This window comes from Sitophilus oryzae, unplaced genomic scaffold, assembly GCF_002938485.1.
Source record: "Sitophilus oryzae breed Bouriz unplaced genomic scaffold, Soryzae_2.0 scaffold_378_pilon_pilon, whole genome shotgun sequence".
Taxonomy (NCBI): Eukaryota; Metazoa; Arthropoda; class Insecta; order Coleoptera; family Curculionidae; genus Sitophilus; species Sitophilus oryzae.
In genome coordinates this window covers 9670-19213 of record NW_022146949.1, presented here as the reverse complement: position 1 = coordinate 19213, position 9544 = coordinate 9670, and positions in this window count along the sequence as shown.

Sequence of the window (9544 nt, the reverse complement as noted above, 5' to 3'; positions counted from 1 at the left end):
GCAACTTTTTTTGCTCTATAACTCTGTGTGATTAAATATTGACTCTGACGGTTCGGCTTCTGGCGACCATTATCAACTTAATTTTTTTAAATAGGTACGGACCTGATTTTTTTTTAATTTAATTAAATCCTTTCATCACTCTTAAAACACTATATATAGTCACTTTGATATTTGCCGACGTTTCGTACAGAAAGTTCCATCACCAGAATATTTTATGCAAAGAAAAAGAATAAAAAATAAAAATCCAAATATACAATATCAAAAACATTTTATTGAGCATCAAATTGCGCAACTTTGCCTCCATTTAACCGATCCTGTATCTCTTACGGTTTCCGAAATCCCAATCATGAGCATCGAATTCGAGCCACCCTGTACAGGGTGGCTCAATAAAACTGGCTGGTACAATAATAATTGAATAGCTAACCAAAATGCAACCAGGAGTCGAGGCCGCAGGACTTAGTGCCTGTTATCCTTAGTGGATTTTTATCTTTGCCGAAGAATAAACGTTCTTATTATTAAATTGCCTGTATAATCTAGACACTAACTAGAAGTACTTAGCGGTTATGCGAGGGTATCTTTCACCCCCACTGAGTTAATGAATTCCGCGAGAAATGTCCAAAAACGGTCCCGTTTTCCATAACAAAAGACGGTCGACATGCGGAACACTTGTAGCAAAATCTTATATCTTGGTTTGCTATTAATTTTTATTGTTATTAGATATAGTTTAAATGTGTTGATGTTAAAATATAGTTTAAATTGTTATAAAATTCTGCATCCCTAATTGCAAATTATATTTTAGTTTTAATTACTGCTCACAGCTAGAATTTTTTTGCATTCCAGCCGGCGCCGTTCAAAGCCTACTTATTCAAAGTGGGCGAATTATTAATTTTATCAATTATCTTCAATTAATTAAAAATATACCCATATAAAAAATCATTCTTTCTGTTGATAATTTTTAAATTATTAATTTAAAAAAAATTATACTCAAACCATTAAATTCTACGTAAAAAGGTTCTTTGGAAATGTTTTTATAAAAATACAAAATTTTCCATAAAAAAATTCTGTAATTCCGAAACTGTAACAGATATAGATGTGCGGTTTTCACCATCATGTTTTTGATAAAAATTGAGCTCGAGGCACCGATATTAGTTTTCGTCTATATAAAAGGTTGTTTCCGTTTAAATACGTCCAATTTAGCCCACCCTGTACATATCAATTAATAAAAAAATCATATAATGAATGATAATGATAATGCGGACTTTATCTCTAAAACAGTATATTCTATGCGGATGTCGTTTATTTACCTAACGTTATATGAAGTCAACTATTAAAGCGTATTCCCTTAATAAGGAACATTTCCTTAGCTAAGAAGATTGTCGAACTTATAAGACTCTTAGAGCGACATGACAGAATGGAAATAAGCCTTTGAAATCTGTTCTGCGGAAACTTTGATCTCTAGTTTCAGCTTAGTTATTTCCTTGTATATTTCGAGTAATTTATTTGCATGTATATATTAACAAGGAAAAGAAAGATTTGAAGATTTGAAGTAATTTATTTTAATAAGAAACTTTAATACCGTTGAATGCTTTTTCTTTGATGTTATCGTTATAAATGTAAAAAGTACTGTCAAAGTTGTCAATCTGTAGATGTTATTTAATAAAAATTTACATAAAACTTGTCAAAAATTAACACTAATGATAGGAATATTAAAAAAGGATAGAGGTAGTGGTTCCTAGAGGCTTGGTGCATTTCAGTTGATTTCAACAAATTCCGACCGCAGCGCTTCAACGGCAGAAATCAGAAATTCTTTTTCTCATGTTGATCTCATTAAAATAATATAGAAATCGTGGTTTTGTCATAATATTTAAGTATTTTAGTTTTTTGCTAGTGCAGTTATTGAGACTTTAAAACACTCAGGTATACGAGGTTTGTGTGATATAACGCTGTTTCGGGTAGTAAAAAAATAATAGAATAATAAGAATTTGAACTAGGCGTCGCGCGTCGGCGTCGTGTTGTGTTAAAAAAGCATAAGTATAGTTAATATTTAAAAAATTGGCGCAGGGTGGCACGTATAGCCAAAATATGTTAATAAATAGTTGGTAGGCAGTTCTTTTAGTTTCAAAGTAAAGGAATTTTTCCAATTTTGGTCCGCGGTTATTTCCCCTATCCGCCACCTGGGGTCGCGTCCGACGGGAGTTTGGAGTTCTCCACACGGAATTTCTCAAAAACGGACTACACAAACACGGAATATCTCAAAAACTGCGACGTTGACTGATTTTGATGTTATTACAAATTTTGTTGCAAATATTATTCCTAATCTTAAATTGACAACCGCGTTTCGCTAGCTAATGTAATTTTGGAGTTACGTTTTTTTTTTAAATTTTTAACCCCCTCCCATACCCCCTTACCAATTCCCCACCCCCACCAAAAACTAATAGCCAGATTCTCGGGTGCCTCAATATTTTTCTGCCAAATTTGGTTAAAATCGCTTTAGCGGTTTTTGAGTTATCGTGTTACAGACGGACAGACAGACAGACAGACGGACAGACAGACAGACGGACAGACAGGCAGGCACCATGAAAATATTTTGTATTTAGGTCATTTATGACCCAAATAACTCATTTTGAGTGAAATCAAAAAAAACTTTTTTTGCCGATGTTAACCTGTTGGTATGGTTTATTAAAAATATTTTTTTCGAAAGTCTGACTACACCACTGCATTCTACACAGAAAAATGCCTTTAGAGTGTTTTAATTTATTTTGCTAAGGAAATAAACAAACTATATCGAACATCTTCAAAAAATACAAAATTTGAGAATCCCACCTGTAGCTTCGAAACCGATCAAGATAGCCACGATCCGTTTGGGACATTGTGATTTTTTTCAAAAAAAAGAACCTGAGACTGTGCATCAAATTTCCCACGGTTTTCTAGATATATTATTACTATAGAAACAACTAAAATGGTCCACCCTGTACAGGTTATCCCATTTTTTGTGTGGTTTATAGGCTTTCTCTCTGTTTATGAGTAGAGATATAGTGATGCGATTTTCACATTATTTGCTACTTTTTATGAAACTAAATATGCTACACATATACTAAGTTGGCAGAGGTTAATCTTGGGTCAAGATTTCCGTATGTAAGAAGAGCGCAATGCGTTTATAATGTACTAAACAAAGAGAGAACAGTAAAAACGTTGCCAAACGTATGAAACAAACCGAGAAACTCTGCACATTGCTAAGAGGCCTGGAAGGGGATATAGCAGATTTGTCCTAGTCGACCGATCGACCCAATCAGTAACCTCTGTCAGTACTCCCTAAGTTCTACGGAAAGGTGTACATCATGCGTTCAGCTTTACGATTTAATTGAGTCTCGTGATACTTTTATTTGTTTATTTATTAACGAGTCGTTGTCATTTTCCCCATGTTTTTTTGGTGTTCGACAGTGGTCGCGTTATTAGAACTCTGAATCCAAAAATCGATATCTCGAAATCCATTAAAATAATTGATTGTAGTTTTTTCAGAAACTTTCTTAACATTTCTGCTACATTTTCTTCGCAGACAGTATGTGAAAATCTTTATAAATAAAAAGTTACACGATTACTGAAAATTGCTAGGCACTAAAAGTAAAATGGATGGGTTGTTTAAAATTTTTGAATGGAAAAGAACAACCTTATCGATTTTTTTCTTATTAAACATATATTGTAAAAGATCCGATCTTCAAAATAAAAGAAAAGCTTTAAATATCTAAAGTGGTTCTTAAGTTATGGCGTGTTATGTGTTAAAAAGTTGAGTTTTGAAATTATCGCGATTGCTGACGTTTTCTCGTTATAAAAATGGTCAATTCTAACGATATCCTTATAATTTCTATTTCATATGTTATTATATCTAGCGATTCTTTATCTGTTATATTTATTCAGTTATCTTTTCAAAAAAAGTCTTTCAATTGGGCGGTTTGCGATCGCATTTGGCTTCTTCCTTGACAGGGAAGGCGTACCGCAACGCCGCTACAGCACACCGTCGCATTTCTCTCTACTCCGACTTAATAAGATCCCTAAGTTTTGCTTCCACACAATACAAATACCAACCCAAAGTAACAGCGCTGCCAGCACGGCGCTGAAATGCTTCTTTAGTTCCTGAAATACAGGACGAATTTGTGATGCGCAGTAGTGTAGTAGTGAACGCAACGTCTGCCGGCAGCCAGACGGTTCGCACCCTGTCAGGAGAGCATAGTAAAAGATATATTAAAGTAACGGCTTTCTTAAAATTCTCTCTCGAAAACATTGCTAGCTCTTAGTCTATAAGTAAAACAGCGAAATCGTAATGGAAATGAACGAATGATAATGCGATAAATTTAAAAACTGCGTAATTTTCTGACAAATCGAAGTCTTTAAATACAACCAATAAAATTAATATCGCATCATCGTATCGTCGGACAACGGATGCATGGAAATCAAGCTTTTATCACTTAAAAACATACAATTCCTAACCCCCCGTCCCTAAACTACATCAAGATACCCCCGTTTTAAGCTCTATCGCGTAGCAATAATTCACAGCCCCAATTGTACGTGTGGGCGCGTGTATGTGTCCACCCCCTCCCTCCATACCCCCTCTACAATTAGATTACGCCCAGGTTAATTAACCGGCAGATAGCGGAATTAGCCGTTGCTGCCTTCTTCCTTCCGTCGGGAGGAATACATAATTCGCTTTATGCCTCGTATATCTTCGCTAACCGTATTAGCCGTGGCGCCTAATTCGCTAATTCGTTCTGATTTACCGTCCGAATTACAGCGCCTCGAATTAGATGATAGAGCGGAGATGAGAATCTCTAGTGGGTGTTTTAAACTGTTTAAAAATTAAAAATTGCTGTTGAATTGCATTGTGAAGAAGGAAAATGGAAGCTGATAGTCCGGTCGAGCTAACGAAAGCTTGTTTGATTTGGCCGCTATCTTATATATTTTGCTGCTTATTTTCATCGTAACAAAAAATTCCGTTATGGTGAAACCGTCAATACCGCTACTCATATTATGGGCACTTATGTATCTTAAATTTCATAATGATGTTTAAAAATACATACAGTGGTGGCCAAAAGTATGGAAACTTTTTACTTTTTAAAATATCACAGAAAATATTGCTATGCTTAAACTCTCAGGAATATAAATGAACAGCTTATCAGCAAATAAAGTATTCCAAAAATTAAACAGCGAAAAAAATCTGTATAGCAGTTTTTGTAGGAGAACAATAGATCTCTTGTGGCCAAAAGTATGGAAACCATAAATAAATACATTAAAATTATTTAGTTTAAGCTGATAAACGGTACGATTTGCTTCAGATAAATATAAACATCATGCCCAAGTCTAAATATTTATCTACGGATTTAAAAAATAAAATAGTTGAATTATACAAGAGCGGTTATAAACAAATCAAATAAGTAAAAATTTAAACATTTTAAAAGGCAACTGCTCGGAAAGTATCTCGTAAATTTAATAAAACAATGAACGTTTCAACAGCTTTAAGTCAGGAAGACCAAGAAAGTTGTGCAACAGGACAATGAAAGTAATGAAGAGAATATCAATGGGAGATCCAAAAAAACATCCACAGACATTTCTCGAGAAATGGGTGAAAGGGGAATATCGGTGTCCGCACGCACGGTGAGAAGAAGGTTGGATGACATGGGACTTTTTGGAAGAGTTGCGGTGAAGAAATCACTAATACCAAAGAAAAATAGGATGGCCCGCTTTAAATTTGCTCAAGATCATCTCACCTGGTCTTATCAGAAATGGAATACTGTACTGTTTAGCGACGAACGCAAGTTTCAACTGTTTAGTAGTGACGGGAGACGTTATGTCCGAAGACCAAAAGGTACACGGTACAGCCATAAATACCAGACGCCCACAGTAAAACATGGGGGTGGGAGTATAATGGTATGGGGATGTTTTTATCGCTCAGGTGTTGGTCCTCTTGTTAAAATTGATGGGATAATGGACCGTTTTTTGTACAAATACATATAGGAGAATAATATGCTGCCTCATGCTGATGAAGAAATGCCACTCAGATGGTTGTTCCAGCAAGACAATGATCCCAAGCACAAATCTCGGTTTGTTCAAAATTGGTTAAATGAACATAATGTTCCACTAATGGATTGGCCCTCACAGTCTCTGGATCTTAACCCCATAGAAAATTTATGGGACCATTTGATAGCAAAATTGAAGCCATTCTATCAAAAATGAATTATGGAAGTGCTAAAAAACTGAATGGGCGGCCATTTCCAGTAAAGATTGTAAGAGATTGATCGATTCGATGCCACGAAGATGTAGAGAAGTAATTAATTCAAAGGATATTCCACTACAAATTAGTAATTTTTATATTATCTTGAATTTAATAAAACATTCTTCTTAAGTTTCCATACTTTGACCAAGAAAATATTCATAATTTTTATATATTTTTGATAGCTGTAATTTTTATTTAAATGTTTTTTTTTTTTTTTTTATTAAATTATTTGTAGGTCACGATTATATAAGTCGTTTTATTTCATATTTTATTTACTCAGCATAAATGACAAATAAAAGTTTCCACTTTTGGCCACCACTGTAGGTACATACTATGAGTAGTGGTTGCATTTGCTTTTTATTAGGTATGATGAAAAGAAGCTGCAAACTAAATTATCGTTGGAGCTAACTATATTTTAATTCTATTTTTATCTACTGTAACTATGCAAGGTAGGGGTTCAAAATATATGCCTGTACTGTGAGGCAACTCAATTCGAGTATAAATTAACACTTACATTCCAAGTATCTTCTGGGTCTACCGGCACCCCGTTCATTCTTATTCCATCATTTCTATAAAAATATTTTGATTTATAACTTTTAATTTTTATTGTGAATATTGGTGAAAAGCATTTTTTGTAATGGCGAATTTAAATTTATGGGCCATCCATAAATTTTCACCTTAAGTTCGAATATTGGTTAAACCTAGAATACCCAGGTAATAGCTCGAAATATGCAAAAGAGGGAGTGAGTTTACGTTAGATTAGAATTAGGTTTTAGTTGGTTTTGCATTAATAAAAATTGGCGCTGGAGGCACGTATAGACGCCCATTCTAAAATATGTTAACTGCGACTTTGACTGATTTTTGATGTTATTACAAATTTTGTTGCAAATATTATTCCTAATCTTAATTTGAAAACCCTGTTTCGCTAGCTACTGTAATTTTGAGTTACGATTTTTTTAATATTTAACCCCTCCCATACCCCCTACCAACCCCCACCACCACCAAAAAATAATGGCCAGATTCTCGGGTGCCACAGTATTTTTGTGCCAAATTTGGTTAAAATCGGTTCATCGGTTTTTGAGTTATCGTGTTACAGACGGACAGACAGACAGACACCATGAAAATATTTTGTATTTAGGTCATTTATGAGCCAAATAACTCATTTTGAGTGCAATTAAAAAACACTTTTTTAATTTCTAAACTTTTTGCATATTTCGGGATCCTACGTGGATAGGAGCCCGTCATAGTGTCGTGACCGTGATCGTGACCATTCACGAATCCGCACACATTTATCTCCACCATTAATACTACATTTTCCTTACTAAATTCTTCACTTTTACAAAAAGCCATAACGATAAAAATCAAATATTAAAATTATTTAACGTTGCGAACGGTTCACTTGTTCACTATACGTATCTGAAATATATTTGTGAATGCTGACGTCACGAATGTCAAATTGCTTTCCAACAAGGTTTAGTTCTTTATATTTCTATTGAGCTCTTCCAAACGACGTCACAAGTTAATATAAAATGTAAAAAAACAGGTGATTGCCGACAAAGGCCGACTTGTGTCTGGTATTTTCAATACGCCTGTGATGGTTGCGCATGTTGCAAAATCTGTGAATTTTTTTACACGAGATCAAGCTTTGACACAGTGCTTTAGAATATACTCAATCTTGTCTAATTTGATGTGCTTTATTCACATTTAAATATAAAATTATTCTTATGGGGAAGGAAATAAAGAAAATACACATTTTTCTATTAAAATATCAATTTTATTAGTTCCTATTTACAATATTTCTTCATTCATTTGAATAATCATAAAAGCAGGAAATACAATACTTATATGATATTTATGATTGACTGTCGCAAAATATAGATCTACCATAACAATTATTATTTCATCCGCTACCTTACATAAAGCATCCCCTAATCATAGAAATTTATATTAAAAAATGAAGAATAAAATTTATATTTTTGAAATTTTTACCATTTCCACGGTTTATTTACACTCTATATGATTAAATAAAAACGACATCTTGTTAGGCATTTAAATATCATTTCAATTCTAACTATACTCTATGGGCGAAGTTTTTCAAAATGAAGCTTTTAAAATCATTCTTTTCCTACTTGAAAAATGTATATGTTTCTCTAATATAGTTTTTTAATGCTTCCTAAGGATCAAAAACTTTCATTATTTGTCAATGACATTGTCAAGGATTTCAGAAATATGCATAGTAAAGTTTGGACTGAAATATTATCTCTATACCTACTATGATTTACGTTTAATAAAAAAGTGCATTTTTAGAAATTATATTGAAACATATTACAGATATTATTTTTGAGCAAGATTCAAATGCTAGATGTCTATTAAATAGATACATATACTTTTGACTTCTTTTGATGTCTTGTGTGAATTATTTTAATTAGTATTTTATTCATAGACTTAAAATAAAATATAGACTACACTATTTACATCTCAATGCGGTCAAACAGTCTTTTTTGTACACATGTTTACTTCTGGGTACAGTCGACCGAGCATTCCTCATCCAGCCTATGTTGTCACGTCTTTTCATTATCATCATTTTTTTCTTGTTATATACACATATATTGAGATATTAATACTACAGTTTAATAAAGTAGGTTTTGGTTATTCCATAGAGGTATTAAACAGTCCTCATACTACTAAATTATAAGTCGGATACTGTTGAAAAAGGATAAGTTCTTTACAATATGACAACACCGATTAGAGGCGAGGGAGCCTATTCATTCATTTATTACCTTGTAGTACGCGTCGCACGTGTGCGGTAAAGCTTTGTTGCCGCTATGTCCCCGGCTGTATTAACGCATTTTCTTAGCTTGTAGTCCTTAAATGTTTATTTTATTGACTTTTTCTGTTCAAGAACTATAAAATATGGTTCGCCAGTGCCAAATTTAAAGAAATTTCAAATAATCCATTTAAGTCTTGAAACAACTTTCGATCGGTAGGCAACTCAATTTACCCATTAGGAGTCAGTGGCGTTATTGTAGAAAGGCGCTTATTTAGATAATATTTTAGTAAAATGTAAAATCTGAATTTTTTCTCTTACATTACATTATTTACTTACTTACACTGTAACAAAAATCATAATTATAATAATTAGTTAATAATTAATAATGTTTTTATTAAAAATATTCCGGTTTATTCTAAAATTATCTTCAGAATCTAAAATACATACAAGAATTTTAAAATGATATTATACCGGATCGTCTCAAAAGTGGCTCACCCCTATAACTTTAT